We start from the raw sequence: 26,679 nt of genomic DNA on the forward strand, positions 1-26,679 counted from the left end.
CTTGAACAGATAAAGCTGGGCTGGCCAACTTCATCTGCTCAAATGATGTGAGCACATAAGTCTTGAACAACATTTGGCAGCTGCTGGTTGCTGGCCAGTATCTGTGTTCAAGGAGGTCTCTCATCCCTGGGGTCCATTTTGCAGAACAACATGGACGACAGACAGCAGGCAGGCACAATGTTGTATGGACCTGAAACCGAAAATAGATTTACTACTTGACAAATATCTGTGCAACACAGGACAAAAGGATTACTGTGAGCAACTATTATGCTTGACCTCACATTGCCTTCTAGGGGGATATAAAAAGTATAGGGAAGTAACAACATACCATTAATAGTCACCAAAACAGTCTGCTTCCCTGGCATAATGGTGAAGGTGTTTGGACCACAGGAACAGATTTGTGTCGGTGGAGAAATTTGAAGCAGACAGACTGCAGAAAAGGGGGAAAACACTTTAAAACAGTTAACACTAGAACCGCCAACATTCTAATCCCCCTTAAAACGCCACAGCGGTCTCCCAGAACGTCACGTGTAATTACATTATTTCCAGTCGCGAACAGTTCTGTAAGTGGAAAAAATAAGATTTAATTTTTAGTAGTGTTAGTCCTTCTTCATATTATGTTGTGTTGGGGTCTTGATTAGATGTGGTTGGGGGGTTAGACTGAGTGATGTTACAGCACCGCTTGTTGCACCTACAGCACACACTTCTGCCTACAGCTGAAAGTGACGCATCTGGACACGTGTGCTGCTCTCATGTCAAGAGTCGATGTCGCTGTTCACTGGATTTTTATTTTTTCTAGGTCAGTTTGTTATCAACTCCAGTGTTTTACAGTTGTTCTACCTGGATATTACGTAGTTTAGGCTCCACGCCCACAGAAACCCGTTATTACCGGACTGGACAGCAGCCGAGATAATTAGGCTATTATTACGTTATAATTCAATAATCATTATAAACGAGAGTGAGTAGGCTATATATATGGCGCTTTATATCTAACACAGACTAATCATGATCTAGTCTGTCCTGAGCCCACAAAATAAAGTTTGTGAAGTGTCTGTGTAACGGAGCTCCGCGCACCTCCGTTACACAGACAGTCCGCGCACCTCCGTTACATCTGCACGGAGCACACGTCAGCTGACAGCTGACAGATGCGTATATCTGACAGATGCAGCTTACAATTTCCTCATCACTACCTGAGCCACCAACCGATCCCCCCTCCCTCACGTCCCGATGAGTCTCCTGGACATATCCTGTATTCTCTGATTTTCCTTTTTCTTTTCTAACCGGCCTGTTTCAGTTATTGCCCGTATACACCCGGTCTCTCTCTCTCTCTCTCTCTCTCTCAGCGCGAAAACTGCAAAATAGAAACATTGTAATAATTGCTGTGTGATCACAGCTGGACACAACGATCTATAACTGCCGTTTATATGCAGCGGTCTGTGGGACCGCTGTTGGCGGTCCGAGGTATAATTGCTCAGAAATCGAGTGTGTTTCATTTTAATAAGTTGTAAGCTTCAGAAACCATCAAACACATATATTTAGGAAAAGTCACGGACTGATAGACCTGTAGGTTTAATGTAAACAAAGTAATTTACATAAGAAAAACACAAACGGTCTGTGAGACCGTCTTGGCGGTTCTAGTGTTAAATAGGCTACCTTTATAAAATTTGCCTTACCCGTTCCTGCCTCCAGTCCACCAAATCCACAAATACTGGTGGAGGACAGGGTGGAGGACGCAATGTCCTCCGCAGAGCTCAGGGGAGTACTGGTGGAAGGACCGCCGCCGGTAGCTTGTGCCTGTCGGCGGTGGTCAGCAAGTTTTTGTTTGGCTCGTCTTCTAACATCATTGAACCGTTTTTTACACTGGGCAACGGTTCTCAGTGTACCAGAACCAATTCTGTTGATAATATGTGTGACTTCCTCCCAGGCAACTTTTGCATCATCAGCCCGTGGAGGTCTGCGGGCAGTTCCATAAATTCGGACACTGCGAGCTTGGACCTCCCGGACCAGAACATCAGTTTCCTCCTGGGAGAAGTTAGGTCGCCTCGCGCTGCTGCTGCTACCGCTGCTGTTCATCGTGACAAAACTTGCAATGCACCTTGCCTCGCGGCGCATTTAAAGGTGAGGAGAGGAGCTCCTTTGATTGGTGAAGATCTGAATCGGCTGTGTCAATCCCGCGTCACGCCTTTCTCTCCTCCTCCTGTCTCCCTCCCGCCCTGTCTCCTCCCTCTTTGCCGTTTGCGCCGGTAGGAGGGACGAGGGGAGGGCTTGCGCTGGCGTAAGTCGGACTGCGCTGCCCACCAAACTTGCGAAATGGACCTGGACACGCCTCGTTGGCGTGGCGAAGCTGCGCTGCACTTAGACTTCGCTCGGTCTAGGAAACTAGGGCCCAAGGATGGACGACCTGGTGATTTCTGGGCTTGAGACAACCCACCGCTCCTATGCACGGATCACAGCAGGTGACAAGGAGGGGGAAGAAGCTCCAAGAGGTGAGCTGCACACGCTTGAGCAGCAAGTCATTCAGTTCTTCAACAACAAAGGAATTCCTGTATACAGTACAAGTATAGCTGCTTGCCACACCATCCCACTAAAACAAAACAACAAATTGAATATCATCATCCGATTTGTGAGTAGAAAACATAAAATTGAGATGCTTAAGCTGGCAAAAAGGTTGAAGGGCACAGGTGTGTATGTTAACGAGCATCTCACAAAGAGAAATGCAGAAATCGCACAACAAGCCAGAATCTTGTAAAAAGGAAAGCGAATCCAGGACACGTGGACAAGGAACTGTAAAGTAATGATCAGACTGAATGGTCCACCAGAACAGGCCAAGGTATTAGTTGTCAGAGACCTAAATGACCTTGAACAATACAAATGAAAAAGATGATCAGTATGATGAAGAGGTGGAATGGTGGGAAAATGTCATATTCTGTTGTCACTTGTGTTTTATGTGCGGTGAAATATTGTGTACAACATACATGATATGAGAAAAATGGGTGGCTGCACAGAATTCAAGTCTTTTGACATCCACGATCACAAATGCTATGAGTTAGAAAATGACATTGACCCAGAGATTCACTTCTACCAGAACTTTAATGTGGACTGTGAGTATTATTCTGAAGAAAAGTTCAATTCAAATGTTAAAATGGAAGGGTTTTCAGTGATTCATTTCAATAGCAGGAGTCTCCACAGTAACTTTGCCAAAATTAAAGACTACCTGAACCAGTTACAGCAAAAGTTTACTGTAATAGCAATTTCAGAGACTTGGCTGAGTGATAGTAAGGAACTACTGGATGGATTAGAGGGTTATGAAATGTTTTGGCAAAATAGGATTAACAAAAGGGGAGGGGGTGTTGCATTGTTTGTGATGTCCTCTCTTAAATGTAAGGTGATTGGTGACTGTCATTGATAATTTGATGGAATGTGTAACCATTGAAATCATTGTTGAAAGATCCAAAAACATATTAATTAGCTGTCTTTATAGAACTCCTGGTACGTGCATTGATCAATTTAATAAGAAGATTTATGAATTATATGAAAGACATAATGATAAAGTGATACTGGTTTGTGGTGACTTCAACATTGATTTGATGAAATTTAACGATCATACGAAAACTACTGATTCTGTTAATCTTATGTTTAGCTTGAGTTTCTATCCACTAATTGTAAAACCTAGCAGAATAACAAAGGATAGTCTAACATTGATTGACAATATTTTTATAAATGTATTTGATGGGAAGAGAAAAAGTGGACTGTTACTGACTGATGTAAGTGATCATTTGCCTGTCTTTACAGTAATAGAAATGAACAACAAGCTAAATTTACAAGCAAAAAGACAAGTTAATAATTTAGTTAGAATGAAATCACCAGAGGCAATCAAGGCACTCAAGGCAGACCTCTCAAATCATGATTGGCAGGAGGTTTTTGTGGAGAACACTAATGAAGCATATGATGCATTTTTGGATACATTTCTGACACTCTATGACCGTCATTGTCCATTGAGAGAGTACAGGCAAAATACCAAAAAGAGGGAGAAACCATGGTTAACAAAGGGTTTGATAAAAGCCTGTAAAAAGAAAAATAGGCTCTATAGGGAATTTATTAAGCATCGAACAAAGGAAAAGGAGGACAAATATAAAAAATATAAAAACAGATTGACCTGTATTATGAGGTTGCAACAAAAAATCTATTATGAGCAATTGTTGCATAAACATAAAAATAATATTATTGCAACTTGGAGTGTGCTTAATGATATGATTAAAAAATCCAGTAAAAGGGATTTTACAGCATATCTGGTAAAACATGACAACTCAGTTATTGAAAATATAGAGGAAATTGCTGATGAGTTTAACGAGTTTTTTGTTAATGTTGGCCCAAATTTGGCTAAAAACATTAATTATAGTATGGATGATGACAAAAATTTAAGCAGTGTATCTGACAATAAACATTCAATGTTCCTTGGTGGAGTATGTGAAAGTGATGTGTTAGAAGTGGTTAGAAAGTTTAAGAACAAAAAATCTGTTGACTGTAACAACATTGATATGTCACTTGTAAAAGAAGTGATGGATTGTGTCCTTAAGCCATTTACTTATATATGTAACAAATCTTTATCAACTGGCATTTTTCCCGACAAAATGAAAATGGCCCAAGTTATTCCGATCTATAAAAATGGGGACAAACATATGGTATCAAATTATAGACCTGTGTCCTTACTATCTCAATTCTCAAAGATTCTGGAGAAATTATTTGTAAATAGACTTGATAACTTCATTGATAAAAATGAGCTACTGAGTGACCATCAGTATGGGTTCAGGAGCAATCGATCAACATCCTTAGCAGTAATGGATTTTGTTGAAAATATAGCTACAGCAGTAGATAAAAAGCATCACACTGTTGGTGTATTTATTGATTTATGTAAAGCTTTCGACACAATCGATCATTCCTTACTTCTGCAGAAACTGGAACGCTACGGCATAAGAGGTGTCTCACAACAGTGGTTAAGAAGTTATTTAAAGGGCCCATATTATGCAAAATCCACTTTCTACAGGTTTTGTAGTGGTCCTCTGTGTTCCCGTGGACTTTCTATGACGCCTGGAGGTGAAAAAAGTCTGTTCACTCCCTTAATTGATTTCTACACTTTTTTGAGATCGTGTCTCCAAACGGGCGAATTGGAAGTGCTGGCAGACTTGACGTCAGGATGCGCTGAACTCAAGTGACTCCACCTCCCGGTACTTCCTTATACTCCCCCTGGGCCAGTCTGGAAAAACGTGAGCTCCGCCCGCTGACACTTTTCCGGAACAGCAACAACAATTTGACATGAAGCGGTAGGCCTACGGGAGGAGCGGTCCGTACCGCGGCGGCCAGATAGTCCTTTTGAATCATTGACTGAAAAACAGCCGCCCGAAATCGCGGATCAGAGAATATTGGAATGATACCGCTTGTCATCAGCGCAGCGGTCCTCATCACGGAATGAGAAACATCTGAAGGAGGAAGTCTCCTCTCCCGGTGCAAAACCACCTCAATATTCTCCAGTAGCTTCTCATCAGTCCACAACAGTGCACAGTTTGTGCTGCGCTCCTCAGTTTCACCTGTTTTTTTTATTTGACAGTTTAACACAGAACTTTCTGATGGTAGTAGGAGTCTCTCCATGTTTCTCCTTCTGCCACAGTAAAAAAAGAAAAAGAAAGAAGGAACATTTAGCCTACATTTTGTCAGACAAGATGCCAGTCTCAGAATTATTATTATTTTATTTTTTTCGGAAATCAATGCCCGACCCCTGTCCCAATGTCAACACTGGCACATGTAGGCTACCTGTAGTGAAAACCACACCCTCTCCCCGTGACAGGTGTGGAGTGGACGTGGTTTACACATCTTATTTGCATTTCAAGGTGCAGACACAGAAATGGCTCGTTCGCAGGAGAGCTCTGGAGAGCCACTTTTAGATTACTGAGATGTAGAGCTGCAGATTGATTTGGGGACAATACACTAGGAATACTATATGGTTGGACAACTTAGAACCATGTGAAATAGTTGAAAAACAGCATAATTTGGGACCTTTAAGTAACAGGTTTCAATATGTGGAAATTAATAAGACTAAATCACATTTTAGAAGAGTCACTTGTGGGGTTCCACAAGGCTCGGTATTGGGACCTAAGTTGTTTATACTTTATTTAAATGATATCTGTACTGTGTCTACTAAGCTGAAATTTGTTATGTTTGCGGATGACACTAATGTATATTGTTCAGGGGAGGATTTGAAGGAAGTGCTGAGGACAGTAGAAGTAGAGTTGTTTCAGCTAAAAAAATGGTTTGGTATTAATAAGTTATCATTAAATGAAAAGAAAAGAAAATTTATGGTGTTTAGCGGTGCTAGGACCAATTGTGAAGTAAAATTAAAATTAAATCAAGTGGAAATTGATAGAGTATATGAAACTAAGTTTTTGGGAGTAATTATTGATCATAAATTGTGTTGGCCTCATATAGAATATATCAAGGGAAAAATATCCAAATCCATTGCTATTCTTTATAAAACAAGGGACATGTTGAATAAGAAATGTCTGCATATTTTATACGATTCTCTTATATTTCCATATTTGACATACTGCGTTGAAGTTTGGGGAAATGTTTATAAAACAAACATAGACCCTATAATCAAGCTTCAAAAAAGAGTTATTAGAATAATAAACAAAGAGTGCTATTGTGAACCTACCAACCCACTATTTATAAGATCTAATGCATTAAAATTTTCAGATATTGTGTTCCTAAAGACAATGGAAATCATTTTTCGAGTTAAGAACAACAGTCTTCCAGCTTGTATCCTTCAGTTATTTAAATTAAGAAAAGGAAACTATAATTTAAGAGGGTTATTGATTTTTGAAGTGAAAAGTGAAAGTGAGAACTAATATAAAATACAAATGTGTTTCAGTCTTAGGAGTTAAAATGTGGAATAAGCTCAGTGATGAGTTGAAGACATGTAGTTCTTTGAAGACATGTAGTTCTTTGTTGAGTTTTAAGAAAGCCTTGAAATGTAAAATAATGAAAAATTATAAAATACAGTTAATGATTACTTTCATCTTATTATTTTGGACTGTTGACATTCTAGGTAATTTAATTTCATAGAGTGTAAAGGATAGGCAAATATAAGCCTTGGGCTTCAGCCTATTCCCTTTTCGGTCACTGTATGATATTTTCTTTTTTGTGTGTGTGTGTGTATGGTTGCAATTGTGTATAATATGTTTTGTCTAAACTGTTCACACAAAATTGATTTTAATGTTGGTGTTGTATGACCGAAATAAACAAATTTCAATTAAAGCACCATTTCTCCTCAAAGATTTTAATCAAAAAGGAGATCATTGACAAATCCTTCTCTTCCCTCTCGGGCACATTCAAGAGTCTCAGATTGTTCTGGCGATGCCTATTTTCCAGCTGATCAATATATTCATTCGCCTGCTGTAGTTTCTTCTCGAGCTCCGATACTCGATTTTCCTGGGAATCTAATTTGATTCCCTGGTCGTGTATTTCACCAGTCAGCATCTCCATTCTGGTATCGAGGCCATCTACTCTTTGAACTACGAAGTTCAAAAGAGTGTTCATTGAAGTGTTCAAATACAGCAGTTTATCCAGTTTAGTCTCCAATTCGTCGAATCTGACGTTGTAGCTGGCCACGTTTTCCTTCGGTGGCATCTTTGTTTGTTGTCTAGTATTCATACACACGATTAGCGTATCTTTTGCCAAAACGCGTTCACCTTTCCTTCTTATATTCTTTCCCCTGTCAAGATTAGGGAGGATAAGTTGACTGAAACTTTCTTTTAAATAAGTTTTAGTCCATTGTCTGACACGACCTCAGGAGCTCTTAGCTCTTCCGACCTCTCAGGCCGCGCATGCTCTCTCTGCGGTCTTTTCTCTCTTGGATATTTTCATGTCTCAGAAAAATTTGGGATTACAAAATTAACCAGGTTAAGGGGAAAACACAAATTAACCCAATAAATTATTGGTTCTTACTGTAACCCAAACCACATGGAATAAAGAAACCAAAAAGGAACCAAAGAAAATAACCTCTGGCCAGAGATGAATTATTTCTTAATTAATCAATTGTGGAGCAGATACTAAACAAAAAATAAAGAAAACAATCAACAGAAATTCTAAATCTGATGGTTCACCTGGGCCCCATCATAACCCCTTAATTCACACACTCGCATACACACTCATCGACCCGTTCTCTCTCTCTCTCTCTCTCTCACACACACACACACACACACACGTCTTCGTGGTGCGGCAGAGGGAGCGTCTGCAGGCGTCACAGTCTATGGCGAGCAGAGAACGCGCCGAGGCGCAACGTGGAGCAGCGGTGAACCCCGCCGACAACAATTAAAAAAAGTCAGACAGTCAGTCTACAGTCTTCACTGAGTCGCGGCTCGACTCGAGGCCCGGCGAAGCAGCAGTGATCCCAGGCTACTTATGTGTCCAGGCAGTAGTAGATTATTTTGCAGGCGTCCTTGTGACCAACCAAGGAGGGAGAATGTACTGCTCCGTGGAGGATGGAGCGTCTCAGGTCCGCGGATGGAGCGTCCAGAAGCTACAGGGAAAATCAACAGGTTGCCGATCAGCTGACGCCACTAATGATACCATACCATTACATGTGTTTGCCTGAAAACACAGTTTTCAATCCAGATTCGAGGCTTTTTTCAGCCTGTTGAAGTTGTGAAACGCGAGCTCATTAGCATTGATCACCTGGGGCTCCTGTACTTACAGTATGACGTTATCACGTTGTTAGCGCCTGACGCCTGTTCACACTTCTTCACTGATAAAAAATGGCGGAGCAAAAGGCTGCAAGTGCGACCATAGATATAGGCTACAAACCACAGAGAGAGAAGTAAGTTGAAATATTATATATATACACAGTGTTTCCTTTCCATTCATTTAGGAGTGACGGGCGTTTTTTTTATTTTTTTTTTTAATTGTTGCAAATACACCACCGCCGCATGTCATCCGTTCATTCATCTCCGCATAGCACTGTTTCTTATTGGCATTCACACACACAGAGGGTTACATGCTGCTATTCCGACATTGACTTCTAATTGTCGGAATAGCGGCATTAACATTAATTTTCAAGCGTCCCACTATTCCGACATTTTTTTTTTTCATTGTCGGAGTAGCGGCACTTTACTATTTTTCAAACATTCCGCTTTTCCGACATTGATTGATTACAGTCAGACGTGTCCTTCTGATTTTTTTTTTCCTCTGAGACACTGTTTCTCATAAACAAATACATAGGCCTATAAGAGAGAAGAAAAAACAAACCCGCCAAGTTTAAAAACACACCGGTAGCAGCGCCCGCTGATCTGCAGCCTACTGAGACTGTTATTATTCTGTCACCTGAGTTAACAAGGTGCACGTGTGTTTGGAGCTGATGAGAGAATAAAGAGTGAGACAACGCGGCCCTGATGAGGAACTGTGAAGGACTCAGCTGTAATGGAAAATGACCTAAACTGAGTCCAGTAGAGCTGTCTGTGTAGTGGAAAGGCGTTCAAAGTAGGGCCCGACCGATTTATCGGCGAGCCGATTAAATCGGCCGATTATAGCCCGTTTGAAACTAATCGGTAATCGGCCAAAACTCGCCAATTGTCGCCGATATTTTCAGGAATAAAATGCAGGGAATAAAACTTGGTTTTACTTTGAAAAGATTCCCCCGCACCGGCGCCGACCTCATGACAAACTCCATCCACTACCACCTCAGTCACAGCACACAGCAGAGTGACTGATCTGTCTCAAAACCAGTGTTGCCACTGGCTTTCTGTTTCCCTTTTTTTTTTTTTTTTTTTTTTTACCGCGGTCGGGTTGTGAATTAATTAATTAATGCTCGTCTCCGGGTCCGAGATTCAACAAGCCGGTCGGGGTCGGGTTTTACCGTTATATACCGGCACGGCAGTATGCTCATTTATCACCAATAAACACAGTAGATGAGGGTGAGTGACTGAGCTGAGGCTGTGTGACGGGTGGGGGGGGTCCGCGGTGTGGAGCATTGCGGGGACTATCATGTCTCTGCTCCGTGACACTGCTGTGAGACTGACCGCCGGTGAGCGCTGTGACACGGTGCCGGGCATGGCACCAACCGCTGATCGCTTTTGATCGAAAAGAGAGAGAGAGAGAGAGAGAGACGCCGTGCCGTGTAAAAAAACAACAACAAAAAAGTATCACGTGTCATGACTTCCTGTATTTGGCCCTTCAAAATAAAAGCCCATATTGATTTTGACTTCATTTTGACAAGACAGGGCTCCAAATGTTTTTTTTTTTTCATGCAACCAATCGACCAATGAAATTTTAGTCGGCTAATGATTTTTTGGTCGACCAGGCAGCCCTAATTTATATATTATATAATATATATTATTATAGTAATACAATTTTAAAACTTAATAAAAAAAAATAATAATCGGCCGATTAATCGGTTATCGGGTTTTTTCCCCCCTAATAATCGTAATCGGCATCGGCCCCAAAAAATCCATATCGGTCGGGCCCTAGTTCAAAGTAATGGTAACTATCCTGGAAATCTTGCTTTACATTGTTTTAACATAGGTAAAAGAAGGAAAAAAAAGATTTTCTGGGATAAAGGAGCAGATTACATAAGATTATTCTTCTTTCTGCTCCCTTTTGTTGAGATTTGGGAGGTTTTGTTTTTATTGTAGCTTATTAAAATGCAAGATCAGATTTTTCTGACTGATTTATTGCCCGATGCCATGTATCTCGCTTTCTTTCCCCCGCCCTCCGCCCGTTGTCTTTGTGGTCACTTTGTAGTCACTTTGTAGCCGCTCCACAGAGCGCACATGGCTAATTAATATGCACGGGCTGACCATATATGGTTGTGTCTAGGCATTCCGGGGGGGTGTCAAAATATTATCAATAAATATTCTAATATATTCGAATATTAATATTAATAAACAAACAAAGTTCGAATATGACTTTTTGGGCAAATGTCAAAGCCCTAATTCACAGCCCTGGCCTCAGTTTTCCTCCACGCATTAGGCTGAGACATGCTGTCCAGAAGTGTCGCCCGTATTGCAGGCAGTGATTTTCGGATTGTCACCAATGCCGCATATTGACATGACCAGCGTGTGTCGGATAGGCTCTTAAGCTCAACGGGCTGTGTCGCTGATTCAATCTCTCTATGATTCTTGATGAACAGATCATGGGCGACAGAGTTGGAGAAAAAGTTGTACAACATTTGTACGGTTTCAAAAAACTCTGCCGCTGCTTCAACGTTGCGGACCACATCGACCAAAACTTGGTTTAACCTGTGTGCATGACAGTGAATGTACAGTGCTTGTGGCACATCTTTTTTGAATTTCTGCTGAACGCCACTTTTGGAGCCCAACATAACTGCAGCGCCATCATAAAACTGTCCAACACACATGTTTTTGTCCATATTCCACAACCTGTCTCTTGCTTAACACCAAGAAATCTGCTTGTATGATGTTCAGCAAACCATCCATCCATCCATCCATCCATTGTCCGCCGCTTATCCGAGTCCGGGTCGCGGGGGCAGCAGTCGGAGCAGGGATCCCCAGACTTCCCTCTCCCCGGACACTTCCTCCAGCTCTTCCGGGGGGACCCCAAGGCGTTCCCAGGCCAGCCGAGTGACGTAGTCACTCCAGCGTGTCCTGGGTCTTCCTCGGGGCCTCCTCCCGGTGGGACATGCCCGGAACACCTCACGAGGGAGGCGTCCAGGGGGCATCCTATACAGGTGCCCGAGCCACCTCAACTGGCTCCTCTCGATGTGGAGGAGCAGCGGCTCTACTCCGAGCTCCTCCCGGGTGACAGAGCTCCTCACCCTATCTCTAAGGGAGCGCCCCGCCACCCTGCGGAGGAAACTCATTTCGGCCGCTTGTATCCGGGATCCAGTTCTTTCGGTCATGACCCAGAGTTCATGACCATAGGTGAGGGTGGGAACGTAGATCGACCGGTAAATCGAGAGCTTTGCCTTTCGGCTCAGCTCCTTCTTCACCACGACGGACCGATACAATGACCGCATTACTGCGGCCGCCGCACCGATCCGCCTGTCGATCTCGCGCTCCGTTCTCCCCTCACTCGTGAACAAGACCCCAAGATACTTAAACTCTTCCACCTGAGGCAGGAACTCTCCCCCGACCTGGAGGGTGCAAGCCACCTTTTTCCGGTCGAGAACCATGGCCTCGGACTTAGAGGTGCTGATTCTCATCCCAGCTGCTTCACACTCGGCTGCAAACCGCCCCAGTGCATGCTGAAGGTCCTGGCTCGAGGGAGCCAACAAGACCACATCATCTGCAAAAAGCAGAGATGAAATCAAGTGGCTCCCGAACCGTACCCCCTCCGGCACTTGGCTGCGCCTAGAAATTCTGTCCATAAAAATAATGAACAGAACCGGTGACAAAGGGCAGCCCTGCCGGAGTCCAACACGCACCGGGAACAGGTCTGACTTACTGCCGGCAATGCGAACCAAGCTCCTGCTCCGGTCATACAGGGACCGTACAGCCCTCAGCAGAGGGCCTCCGACCCCATACTCTCGGAGCACCTCCCACAGGATGCCACGTGGGACACGGTCGAAAGCCTTCTCCAAGTCCACAAAACACATGTGGACTGGTTGGGCAAACTCCCATGCACCCTCGAGCACCCTGCGGAGGGTGTAGAGCTGGTCCAGCGTTCCACGGCCAGGGCGAAAACCGCATTGTTCCTCCTGAATCCGAGGTTCGACTATCAGCCGAATTCTCCTCTCCAGCACCCTGGAATAGACTTTCCCCGGGAGGCTGAGGAGTGTGATCCCCCGGTAGTTGGAACACACCCTCCGGTCCCCTTTTTGAAGAGAGGGACCACCACCCCGGTCTGCCAGTCCAGAGGCACTGTACCCGACTGCCACGCGATGCTGCAGAGGCGTGTCAGCCACGACAGCCCCGCAACATCCAGAGACTTGAGGTACTCAGGGCGGATCTCATCCACCCCCGGTGCCTTGCCACTGAGGAGCTTCCGGACTACCTCAGTGACTTCAGCTTGGGTGATGAATGAATCAACCTCTGAATCCTCAGCCTCTGCTTCCTCGACGGAAGGCGTGTCAGTGGGATTGAGGAGATCCTCGAAGTATTCCTTCCACCGCCCGACGATATCCCCAGTCGAGGTCAACAGCTCCCCTCCTCCACTGTAAACAGTGTTGGCGGAGCACTGCTTCCCCCTCCTGAGGCGCCGGATGGTTTGCCAGAATTTCCTCGAGGCCGACCGGTAGTCATCCTCCATGGCCTCCCCGAACTTTTCCCAGACCCGAGTTTTTGCTTCCGTGACCGCCCGGGCTGCCGTCCGCTTGGCCTGCCGGTACCCGTCAGCTGCCTCGGGGGTCCCCCGAGCTAGCCAGGCTCGGTAGGACTCCTTCTTCAGCTTGACGGCATCCCTTACTTCCGGTGTCCACCACCGGGTTCGGGGATTGCCGCCGCGACAGGCGCCGGAGACCTTACGGCCGCAGCTCCGGACGGCCGCGTCAACAATGGAAGTGGAGAACATGGTCCATTCGGACTCAATGTCTCCAGCCTCCCTCGGAATCCGGTCAAAGCTCTCCGGAGGTGGGAGTTGAAGACCTCCCTGACAGGGGATTCTGCCAGACGTTCCCAGCAGACCCTCACGATACGCTTGGGTCTTCCAGGTCTGACCAGCTTCCTCCCCTGCCAGCGGATCCAACTCACCACCAGGTGGTGATCAGTTGACAGCTCAGCCCCTCTCTTCACCCGAGTGTCCAAGACATACGGCCGGAGGCCAGATGACACGACTACAAAGTCGATCATTGACCTCCGGCCTAGGGAGTCCTGGTGCCACGTGCACTGATGGACACCCTTATGCTCGAACATGGTGTTTGTTATGGACAGACTGTGGCTAGCACAGAAGTCCAATAACAAAACACCGCTCGGGTTCAGATCGGGGAGGCCGTTCCTCCCAATCACACCTCTCCAGGTAACACTGTCGCTGCCCACGTGAGCGTTGAAGTCCCCCAACAGAACGATGGAGTCCCCAGTTGGGGCACTTTCCAGCACCCCTCCCAGGGCCTCCAGGAAGGCCGGGTACTCTGCACTGCCGTTCGGCCCGTAGGCCGAAACGACAGTGAGAGACCTATCCCCGACCCGAAGGCGCAGGGAAGCGACCCTCTCGTTAAGTGGGCAACTCCAGAGTGGAAGAGAGTCCAACCTCTCTCAAGGAGTTGGGTTCCAGAGCCCAGGCTGTGCGTGGAGGTGAGCCCGACTATCTCTAGTCGGTACCTCTCAGCCTCCCGCACGAGCTCAGGCTCTTTCCCCCCCAGCGAGGTGACATTCCATGTCCCTAAAGCCAGAGTCGTCGTCCGGGGATTGGGTCGCCGGGGCCCCCGCCCACGGCTGCCACCCAAAACACACGGCACCTGCCCCTTATGAACCCTCCCGCGGGTGGTGGGCCTACGGGAGGGCGGGCCCACGTCGCTCGTTCGGGCTGCGCCCGGCCGGGTCCCGTGGGCCAAGACCCGGCCACCAGACGCTCGCCTGCGAGCCCCGACCCCAGGCCTGGCTCCAGGGTGGGGCCCCGGTAACGCCAGTCCGGGCGACGTACACTTCCTTGCTGTTTTCTTCTTCATAAGGGGCTTTGAACCGCTCTTTGTCTGACCCGTCACCTAGGACCTGTTTGCCTTGGGAGACCCTACCAGGGGCATTAAGCCCCGGACAACATAGCTCCTAGGATCATTCGGGTGCTCAAACCCCTCCACCACGGTAAGGTGGCGGTTCAAGGAGGAGTGTTCAGCAAACGACAAACGAAAATAACCAACTCTAACGTGTTTGTAAATGGTGTGGAACTTGACATAGTCGAGCATTTTAAATACCTGGGCGTTACCCTAGATTCGACCCTAACATTCAAAAAACATGTCAGTATTCTATCTAAAACCACCAAATTTCACCTGCAGAACTTCAAGCAGATCAGACACAACCTGACGGATACAGCAGCCCGAATGTTTTTATTTTCTGTAATTCTCTCCCGTATCGAATACTGTCTTACAAGCTGGTCCCTTACAGGTGTAACCACCCTCAAGTCAGCTGAGTCACTTTACAATAAAGCTCTAAAGGTATTCGATAAAAAACAAACAAGACACCACATCTGCAACGTCCTTGACAGACACGAACTGCTGAGCTTCAACAACTTAGTTGATTTTAAACGAGCCTGCCTGGTACACAAAACCTTACACAACCTGGCTCCCCCACCCCTGAAAGATTTTATAAAATGCACCGATAGCCAACCATCTGCTAAGGTCACAAGATCAGTAGTTAGAGGAGACTGTGCTATCCCCTACAGACGTACCACCTTCGGTCAGGCTGCTCTATCTGTCATGGGTTGCAGGATATGGAATAGCCTGCCGCTCACAGTTAGAGAATGCACCACACATATTACCTTCAAAAAGCATTTAAAAAACTGGTTGCTATCGACCCAGACCTGCAGTATGTGTGTGTGTGTGTTTGTGTGTGTGTGTGTGTGTATATGTATACACATATATATATATATATATATATATATATGTGTGTGTGTATGTGTGTGTGTATATATATATATATATATATATATATATATATATATATATATATATATATATATATGTATTCAATAGTATTATCACTTATATTATTATATAACTTTTAGTTATTCATAGCAGTGCAAGTGATTAAATTATATCCTTAGACCTATCATTGAGACACAGCTCAATTAGACATTACTCCTAGGACCCTGTAAGCACTTTGATGATTGTAAGCACTTTATCCCATGACACGGTTGCACTTTTGTAAGTACTGTCGTACTACGGCACCGAATCTGTATTGTTATCTATTGTACGGTAAACTGACTGCTGCTATTTTATAACATGCTTTTGTTTTTATTTATTGTATTTTGTACCAGGGAACATCTATGTATGGGACAGCGGATGGAAATTAGCCTGTGGCTACAATCCGGCTTGTTTACGATTTTATGTTTCGTTCATGAACTTGCACTGTCCCACTTCAAATAAATTGAATTGAATATTGCACTGTGATAGAGTCTGCTGTATGCTTCTCAGGAGCGAGTCGGCGTCCAGGCCATCTGCATGTGTGAAGTGCAGGAATTCCTCACGCACCTCGTCTCCTTTTAAATACCACACAACACTGGAAATCTGTTCACTTTTACTGATATCTTTGCTTTCGTCAACCATTAGGGCGAAATGTTCTGCTTCTCGAATTTCTGCACTTATTTAATTTCTGACTATGTCAGCCATAATATCAATAATCTCGTTTTGAATGTATATGTGTGTATTTAGCATTTCTGGGATTATCCTTCAGTTTCTTTGCTACTGTCTCGTTAAACTCACCAATTATGTTCAGCAGCTCCACAAAGTTGCTTTTATTTTCTGACTGCTCATCCTCTCGGTGACCTCTCTGCACAATGCCTTGGCATGCAGTATAACGTAGGGACAAAACCACAGCCCTCATGTACTCTCTGTTTTCCTGTACGATTTTTGAATGGCCTGCATCCATTATGTTTCCTAATCTGGAGCCATCTGTAGTTGTCAGTTTAAATTCAGCCCATGCCTCCATGGCGAACTTGTGTGCGGCACTTGTGTTATGTTTTTTAACCTCTTAAGCCCGTTCGGCCCGTGGGCGGGCCGAAAAAACCCGGCAGTAATTAACACAGTAAAAAAAAGTAGTAAGACAGTACAAAGGTGTTTACTTTCAATTGTTGATCAATCCTTATACTCTAATGTTCATAAAAGAAGGTTGGATGTGCATTTTAGTGAAAACGTTAGTGTTTAGATATGATTTTAAACCTTGTTGGTGTGAAATTCGTGACATTTAAAAAGTGTGATTCGAGGAAATAAATGCCTTGAATCATCGCAGAACACAATGTGGTGCGACCATGTTTGTAGTCCTTTGAAAGGGGAGGAGCAGCTGAATTGAATGAGACCAAGCCGTCTATGGACTACAATACCCAGTAGAGATTGAAACCCCGCGTAAAGGTAACAGCGAAAATGCGTTGCAGTGCGCCATTGCGAACAGTGGTGGCGCCAACTCTTTGTCACCAGCGTCATCACCTGTTGTAGTCGGTCTTTTTACGGTCTAAGTGGGTTTTTTGCATGGAAGTATTGTTTTTTTGTTTGTTTTTTGAGTAGGCTATTTAGTGTTTCTTGTCACGATGGCGAAGAGATACAAGGACATGGCTGAAATTTTGGCTGAGATACAGAGAGGGTCGGACATTGATTTTGCCGACTCATCTGACTCAGAGAGTGGCGGCTCGGAGGAAGAAGCAGCTTCGTTACGTGTGGATCGCGTTCACCTGTAAGTATTTGTCTTTCTTTCTAATGGCTCATTTTTGTGGTGAAAGCCCACCCTAAGCCCTGCCAACCAAACGAAACACACTTCAAACCCCAAGCAAACGTATATTGGCATGTACTGTAACAAAAACATGAAAACAGCGCAGGTCCACTTCTCTGTCACTTCTCATTTCACCTCATCATGCTAACAGACGCTAACAGATGCTAACCAAACAAACGGGATTCACCATGTCATGCTAGCAGATGCTACCCAAACAAACGACATGTCATATGAAAGCAGAGGCTCTACTGAATACAAAGATGTCTCCCCCTTCACTGTGCGACGTAAACTCGGCGAACTAGCAGCCAAAGAGTAGCGAAAATAAACATCACAAAATCGTAAAATGCATCTTACCTTTGCTGTTTTGTGGTCAAAAGTTATAGGCCTATTCCAGCTCGAAAAACCGCTGATAGTTTGTAAGCTAGTTATTTTTGTCATGCATTGTGGGGGCTGTTCAGTGTTTACAAACCAAGAGGTCTAAAAAAAAATAAAAAATAAAAAAAAAGTGAAGTGTGTCCTCTGCTATTATACGATCTTTGGGATTACCGGTACTGCTTCTGCACCGGCATGACTGCGCACTGCACTGAAATGACCCCTGAGTCAGTCCCGTTTGTTTATGTTCATCATACTCATATTGTCGGCATTTTGTGAATGACAAAAAATATATATATAGTGTGTGAGGGAGTAATTTCTGACAGGCTGTGCTCTGTACTGTACAGAATAGGCTGAAGAGGTGATGTAAACACAGTCCAGTATAAAGCAGGGCAATTCAATTCAATACTATTTTTTTGTAGATATATATTTTTATGTAAAGTACATACAAGTGCAAACACAATACAGTAGCCTATAGGTCAGGGCTACTCAATTATATTGACCTACCTTTGTCTCCTTTGGTCAAATGTACGTACATCATTACATATTTTGTCCCAAATACTAATTATTATCATCATTTTCACAGCCAACAAGAAGAGGAGAGTGAGGCTTCAGGCCCATCATCTCCTCAGCCCCCCCCAACTCCAGACACTCAGCCACCCTCTCCATCTGAGGCGTCACCTCTCCTATCAAGGTTTGTGTACTGATTAGTGTACATTTTGTCTCTTACTGCTTCAATGATACATTTATATGCTTTTCTGCTCTTAGAAATTTATGTGATTTGCCAGTCTTTTGAATATATTTCTTTCAACATCTATTGCTCTGTTTTCATGCAACAGTGATCATGAGGGAGATGAGGATCTGGATTATGTCCCCCCACCACGCAGTTTCTCCAGTCTCCAACCTTCATCCTCCAGTCCCGGGTCCTCTTCCCCCGACAAGCCAATTAAAAGAGGTCGAGGTCGTGGCCGTGGTCCTGGCCAGAGAGGGCAAGCCAGCAAGCGGCCAAAACTGGCTGCTGGAGACTTGCAGCAGGAGAGATGGAGGACAAAGGAGGAGCCAGATGCCGAACCCCCAACACCACGGTTTGAGCCAAAAAAACCCACCTGGCCCCAGGATAGACACCAGTGTCAACTGGTCTCCCCTCAGCCTCTTCAAGTTGTTCTTCAGCAGCAGCAGTCTACACAGCATTATTAACAACACAAATGAGAATGCTGTGCGACGACTGGCACGAGGCTCAAAATACAAATGGTCTCCCCTCTCTGTCGACTCCTTCTATGTCTTCCTTTCCATCATCATCTTCTTTGGCTTGGTACATGTGCACTCAAGGGCTGACTTCTGGAGGAGGGACTGGCCATATCAATTCGCATTCCCCAAGAGCAGCATGTCTAGGGACCGGTTCGAGGCCATCTTTTGGTCTCTGCATCTCTCTGATGTCACCGAAGATGAGGAAAACGAAAAAAAGAGAGGAACACCACAGTTTGACAAACTCTTCAAAATTAAACCACTCTACGGCGAGATAGTTACTGCCTGCAATTCTCTTTTTCAACCATACCAGAACATCACAATTGACGAAAGGATGGTGGCAAGCAAGGCCCGCATTGGATTCAGGCAGTATATGAAAGACAAACCAACAAAATTCGGCTACAAATTATTCGTTTTGGCAGATTCTAAAACTGGCTACACCTCCAATTTTTTTGTTTATCAGGGTAAAGATAATAGTCAGGTCAAACTGAGGGGACAGAAATATGATGGCCTCAGTGTCACATCTGTCATGGACCTGATGAGGTTTGACCTCCTTGGAAGAGGATATCATCTTTATGTTGATAACTTTTACACCAGTCCGCTCCTTTTCAACAAGCTTTTAAAAAATCACACGGCAGCTTGTGGCACCATCAGGACAAATAGAGAGGGATTTCCAAGGACGACAAACAACGACCTTCCAAAGAAGCCTGAGAGGGGAGACATGAGGTGGATCCGTAAGGGCAACCTCCTCTTTGCACGGTGGATGGACACAAAAGTGGTCAGTATCTGCAGCACCTTTCACAAGGCGTACAGCGGAGCCACTGTACTGAGGAGGGTGAAGAGGCCAGATGGACACTGGCACAGGGCTCCAGTGGATGTGCCTGATGCGTGCAGGGACTACAATATCAACATGGGTGGGGTGGATCTCTCAGACGCCCTCATCCACTACTACTCGGTGCATGGCAAGACAATGCGGTGGTACAAGACGTTTTTTTTACCATTTCATCGACATTGCTGTCGTCAACAGCTACATCCTGCACAAAGCTGTGGCCAGCGGTCACAACCAGACCCCCATGTCCCACAAACAATTCAGAGAAGTTCTGATGAGGGAGATGGTTGAGCAGGCTAAAGCTTTGGTTGCTGAAGCCACCCCCCGCCCAAGCCTCACCGACACCTGCATGCCTGTGTTCAGAGGGAGCACTGGCACTCAGGACCGCAGGAAGTGTGTGGTCTGTGCAGCCAAGGAGAAAGTGAAGGCCAAGCAGATGCCGGGCTACAAAGTCAGGGACATGAAGACACCCATGTACTGTTCCAGGTGCAATGTGTCACTTTGCCTTGTTCCTGACAGAAACTGCTTCCTGGAGTACCATGGCATGGGACTTCAAAAATAAGCCCGCTGCTGGCATGCCATCCCTCCCACCCCATTGTAAATAGTTACATTTGTTGCACTTTTTCACTCTGTTTGTTGCTTGCTGTTTGTTATAATTGTTGTTACAATTGTTGTTTTCAAGAGAACATTATTTTTCTCTAATTGTGATTGTTGTTTGATGTTTTCTTTACTTGCACATCAAAGTTCTTGCACATTGACATTTTTGGCCATGTGAATAGTTGCATTTTTTGCACTTACCCTGCTCTTGTTCTAATTGTTGTTGTTTTTATCATATTATTGTTGATATCTGCACTGTTTTCATAAAACTACTCCATGTGGAGACAAAACGATACATTTTATTGTTGTTTTCATTGATTTTAATTATACATATATTATGCACAATGGTACAAACTGATGAAGCACATGGTAAATGTTATATCCAAAAGCTCCAGTAGATGGCATTACACTAGCCTAATGGACATAAGTTGTGTTTTCCAGCCAGTTTCCATGGGAAGTGGAAAATAATCCATTTGGCACATTTTGGCACAAACTGTGCCAAAATGTGCCAAAATGAGTGTCCGCCTGGTTGTATCCTTACTAAAACCTTTGTAGAGGCTTTCCCCTTTGCTCAAATTCTATCAAATTTGATAAATATGTAGTCAAGGATTTGCTGAAGGTAATCAATGGCATCTGTCTACATGGAATCATTGTTGGCATTGTTTTATCCTCTGTCAAATAGGGGGAAAATTCAGGCGAGGATAGAAATTTCACATTATTGCACTGGTTGATTCCAATTTACTCAGGCATAGTGGAGTAATTCTTCATTTACTTTGGGTATGTCTTTTTAGGCATTTTTTCTGAAAATGTGGCCAGGGTTTAAGAGGTTAAAGGCTGCTGTTCTTATATCCATTAGAAAAGGCCGGCTCAGAGTGGATCCGGTGCCCTGTACCACCCAAAAAATGTCGGCAGGCAAAGCAGAAAGTTGCGTCCATCTCAACCGAATATTCAAGCCAGCTGTATGTGTCAAACCAGGCAGCATTGAAATATCTCTGCTGGTTACCTATTAACCTTGAAGGGTAACCTTTCCTGATGGGGCGCCGCGGTCCATCCCCGGGCCGTTGGCTAATGTCAGTGGTAGCATTAGCATCATGGCCAGTGTCCGTGCCCGCAGTGGTTGGCTGTGACTGGTCATGCCAGCCCCTTTCCTCGTCCTCTTCCTCCTGCCCCTGCTGCTGCTCCATCTCCTCTTCATCTTGCTCATCTTCATCCTGCCGAGACTTGCACATGGAAGATGCGGGACTGGAGTGGTCATCTTCGCCTGCAGGTGTGTCCGTATTTTTATCCAACACACCTGCCACCGCCTGTTGTTCCGTCCGGTGACCATCCATGATCCATCCATGATAAATTTTGACCAGCTTACTAACGTTAACTTAATAACATGAGTGACTATACGCCGCCAACGCAAATTACTAGAGCCAGCTAGTAGGATACTGAAAAGCACACTCACATGAGTGACGTTCGGACTGACAGGACCCCACTGATCTCATGACCCCCTATGATGACCCCGATGAGTGACAGTTGTCATTGCAGCTGCCTGAATGGCGTTACGACACGCTGCGGTGGCGCTGTTGGACTCTGTACTTTTCTTGTTTTTTTTTTGTTTGTTTGTTTTTTTCTTGGTTGTTTTATGGTAGGGCTAACACAGTTTTTGATGGGGCTATAGCCTAACCAAGCCCCACCCTGGCGCCGCCTATGGTCGTAGTCAGGGTGCGATTTGCCGATCCCCCCCCCCTCTGTCTCGAGTCTCGAGATGCCGGTTGTACTGGGTCGGGTCTGTCTCCAGGTTTGAGCAAATATTTGTAGGCTACCGGATAAGACAGTACCCGATATATGTGCTTAATGTTTGGGTGCAATAAAGTCACTGTTAACAAAATCAGCATCAAATATGTCCCTTCAAATTAAAGTTTGTGACATGTCTGTTTGGAGCAGCTGCTGACAGATGTGCAGCTGCAGTGACAGTTTCCTCATCACTAAACCTGCGCCACCACCCGATCCTTCCTCGGGACAAAGTCTCATAGGCTACGTTACACCGCAGGTACAAGTGACCTGAATCTGATTTTTTCACTCATATGTGACCCATATCTGATTTGCTTTTAACCATGTTAACAGCTCAAGCCGGATTGAATCTGACTTTTTCAAATCAGATTCAGGCCACTTTTAAATGTGGTACTGAATCGGATATGTATCTGATTTTTTTGAATGCAACCGCAGTCTGAACAGCCAGGTCGCATTTAATGCGACTTTGACGTCATTCTGACCCGCGCTGCACTGTTTTGTAAATGAATGACAAATAAAGTTGATTGAAAAAAAAGTAGCAGCATAAAAGAGGGCGGGAGCTGGCGGAAGCCACGAACATAATCAAAACAAACATGGAGGACAGCGGTGAAGCAGGCGGCCAGTGGAGGGACAGTGAGGTTTTAGACCTAATAAGTATTTGGGGGGACGCCACTGTCCAAGCTAAACTTGAAGGGTCCTATCGGAATCGATCCGTCTTCGATAGCATTGCGAGAGAAATGTCAGAACGGGGCCATAGGAGGACTTGGTTACAATGCCAACGTAAAATAAAAAGCCTGAAGGCCAAATTCAAAGAGGCTTAAAGACCCGAACCAACGTAGCGGCCGTGGTCGGGTTACATGTCCGTTTTATGAGGAGCTGGACCGTATTTTAGGCGACAGGCCAAGCGTCCAGCCATCAGAGCTGCTGGATAGCTCTGTGGCATCTGAAGAAGAGCTGCAAACTCCGGAGAGTGAAAGTTCAGGCAGTCATGACACAGACGTCGACACAGGTAAGATAACAATCTGACACTGACTCACCTAATTATAGACCCAATAATAAATACTGTACTCAGATTGTTGTCAGAAAGTCTCCTAAATCCTTGTAGCAGACACTGCGCTATGCAAACTTCACGTGACTGTTGTATTTCTGTACTGTGGTGGTATTTCGTCCACTTGAGTTTGATTTCTCATCCACGAGATGATACGGATTTTTAAGTGGGGTTGGTGATAATACTTGTGTATGATTGGTATGTTGCTTAATTTAGAAAATTGTTGTACTGCGCCCATTTCAGTCAAACATTTAACACAGCAGTATATAGATATGCACACAGTAGGTATCAAGAGTAAAACAACTAGGCTACAGAGTTGCAGTGAAATTACTTTATTTCACTGACATACTTTATGTCTGAGCATTTAACTCCCAGCATATTTGCCCCCAAAATATGTGTGTGGAAATGTTGTATAGGTCTGGAAAAAAGAAGATCAATCTCTGACACTGTGGCATTTAAATCTGATCTGTTTTTGTCCTAGGAGATAACTCTGAATCACTCCCCTCTACATCTCGTATGTCTGATGACGTCTCATCACCTCAGCAGAGTGCAGAGGCCTGTGAGAAGACCACAGCAGCCACCAGGTCATCTGGAAGTAAGTAACAATAATAACAGTAATAATGGTTGTGATCAGGTGCTTGTGCTGCATTTAACACAGTTTGCTACAGGGCTGAAACAAGTTGATAGTAATAGATAATCAGTTGGTGAGTCAGTAATCAATTAGATACTAATTAAATAGATTTGAATTCAGTAATGCGAGTACTGTATTGTTTTTTATGGATGGATCTCTCTCCACCATTGATTTCGTCCTAGAAGCTATGCAGTTAAATGTGTCACAGAAATCTTAACTTTTATCATGCATGTCCTCTACTACTTACCTTTTATTTTTCATTCTACCACAGAAACTAATACAAAACGATTGTTTCTGTTTCTTGCAGCTACATCTTCCAAGAGCAGAAAAAGAAAGACTAAAATGGAGACAGCACTTGAAGTCTTTGCTGAAAGGATTGGGAGTACTTTCAACAACGATGACACCGAGCTTCAGTTGAAGATGCAAGCAGCACAGCATGCACATGAAATGAAGATGTTCACCTTGTTCAGTCAGTTTATGGAAAGGTCACAACACTATCCACATCCACCTAATTACCAGGCACCAGTACAGCCTCCAACAGCACAACCACCACCAGTACAGCCTCCACAGCCACCACACCTCTACAACCAAAGACAACCACCACCTCAACACTCCCACAGCAGTTTTACTCAGGCCCCTCAATTCCACATGGCTTCACCTCAGTCTTTGCCATTTCGCCATGAGACACCAAACCAATCCTTTTCCTTCTTGCAAGAGCTGTCTCAGCCTCTGCCATTCAACCACACTCCTGCACACACTCCAGGTCCTGCTCCACCCTTCACCTCCACCCGTCAGGCTTCAGCACACCCACCAATCAGTAGACCTCTAGATGATGAGGTAAACTAAATCACTGGATTTAAACAGATGAGAATGTTGTACAATGTTATAATATTGAAGCCATTAATGTTGATGTTTATGTTTTAATAACATCAACATGTCTTGACAAACTGGGTTCCTTACTTATCTGTATTATTGTTTTGAAGTTGCTATGTCATGTGTTACTGTAAAACTCCAGGACTGATTCAGCTAAAAAAATGTTTACTTTTATGGAAGACTATTTGTGTAGTGTAGTAGTCAGGATTTTTATTTAATTCTTGCACAGGATAAACCTGACATGTTATGTTTTGCACTACTAATGTCAGTCAATTTTCATTTAGAATTGTACACACAGCATTTCAATCAGGATAGACCATTTACGACAAGAGAGCCAGGTTTGAGGATGAAGATGAAATTACATTTATTGTGCACGAAATAGACTTTGGCGCTTAGACCACGGGTGTAGACCAGCTGAGTAAACTGATCTGGGGATGAGAAGCTTGCATCTGAAGTAGTTATATCCCCCCCGGGCCTAGACACTGGTGGTGGTAGGGAAGCTTGAAGTCGCCTGATGAGGGAACTTCTCGGTTGAAGATCCAGGTTAAGACAGTCTGTATCTTGATGGAGGTGGTGCCGGGGTGGAGGTGGGCTGAGAGTTTTGCAGGAATGACGGCTGGATGACAGGAGAGAGAGAGAACTTTTAAATTTGACGCTAATGACTGATTGGTGGAAGGGAAAGAGGATGGCAGACTGTGATTGGCTGAATTATGAGAATGAGGGTGGAGCGAGAGGATAGCAGGAAAACAGGGAAAGGGCTTTGAGGCGTGCTTAAAGAGATAGTCTTCCTGTCTGAACTTTCGCTTAGCTTCATATTTACTTGTTATGGAAGACTGTTGATCCCTTCCAGTGACTTGAGAAATTGACAATTTAAGCAAGTGTTGTATCCAGGTTTTTATTTTATTCTTGCACTTTATGAAACTCAAGGATATTGTCAACAGTAAAATAAAGTTATTATTTTTGACAAAGAGAAGTCACCTGGTTCTTATGTTTTTCAAAAAACATTTAAATGTAAGGCTGAATAGCGAGTGCCGTTATAGTTCAACGCTGGCTGTAGAAGAGTTCTGTCAAGGCCTCCCTGACTCTTGCTGGGTGAGCAGCATCTTGTGCCCCTCCATCTGCTGTTCTTTCATCCTGCAGTGCAGCTTGAGCAGGTTCTTCATATGCTACACCATGTTTCTCACATATGTTGTGGAGTGTACAGCATGCGCTTATGATGGTGGGGACAGAAGAAATGTCCACATCCAGGCGCTTACCCAGGCACCTCCATCGCCCCTTGAGTCGCCCAAAGGCACATTCAATTACAATACCATGTAGCTAGGTGCTGCTGCATAGTATTGCTATCTGCATAAACATGAAAGAAGACACAATATTAGCAGTAATTATTCAATACAAAAACAAGCAAACAAACAAAAAAAAAGATAACAAAACAAAAAAGATTACAATACCATGTAGCTAGGTGCCGCTGCATAGTATTGCTATATGCATAAACATAAATGAAGACACAATTCTAGGTGCAATTATTCAATAGAAAAACAAACAAACAAAAATATAACAATACCATGTATCTAGGTGCCACTGCATAGTACTGCTAATAGACAGGTGTCACACTTTGCCTCAGGTATGGGTAGTGGATGGCCTCTGACCCGGATTAACATGAGAAGGATGGCAAGACACACTTCAGGTTTACAACAATTATTCACCCAAGTGGTTCAGTGAACAATAACAAAGGAGACCAATATATTCTCCGCAGAGACAGTTGTGGGCCTACTCCTGAGCACCTCAACAGACTGGCAGTGTAGAGAGGACTGAGCCTCAGCTCACCCCCTTTTAACCACTTGGCCCCTCCCACTAAATGGGCCAGTTAACTGACAGGGGGGAAAAAGGATTTACAAACAATCCCTGTCTTCAAATAATTGTTATGCAAACACAATAACAACAGCATGGC

The 26,679-nt window shown here is 44.4% G+C and overlaps 1 protein-coding gene across 1 annotated transcript in view; it reads left to right on the plus strand.

Annotated features, from left to right (window-relative positions):
• Nucleotides 1–26,679, plus strand: part of LOC146970890 (peptidase inhibitor 15-A-like) — a 194,555-nt gene that overhangs the window by 102,729 nt on the left and 65,147 nt on the right. The gene's annotated exons all lie outside the window — the stretch shown is intronic.

Source organism: Trachurus japonicus, chromosome 17 (assembly GCF_045865225.1).
Source record: "Trachurus japonicus isolate A0001 chromosome 17, Traja_1.0".
In the NCBI taxonomy this organism is placed as follows: domain Eukaryota; kingdom Metazoa; phylum Chordata; class Actinopteri; order Carangiformes; family Carangidae; genus Trachurus; species Trachurus japonicus.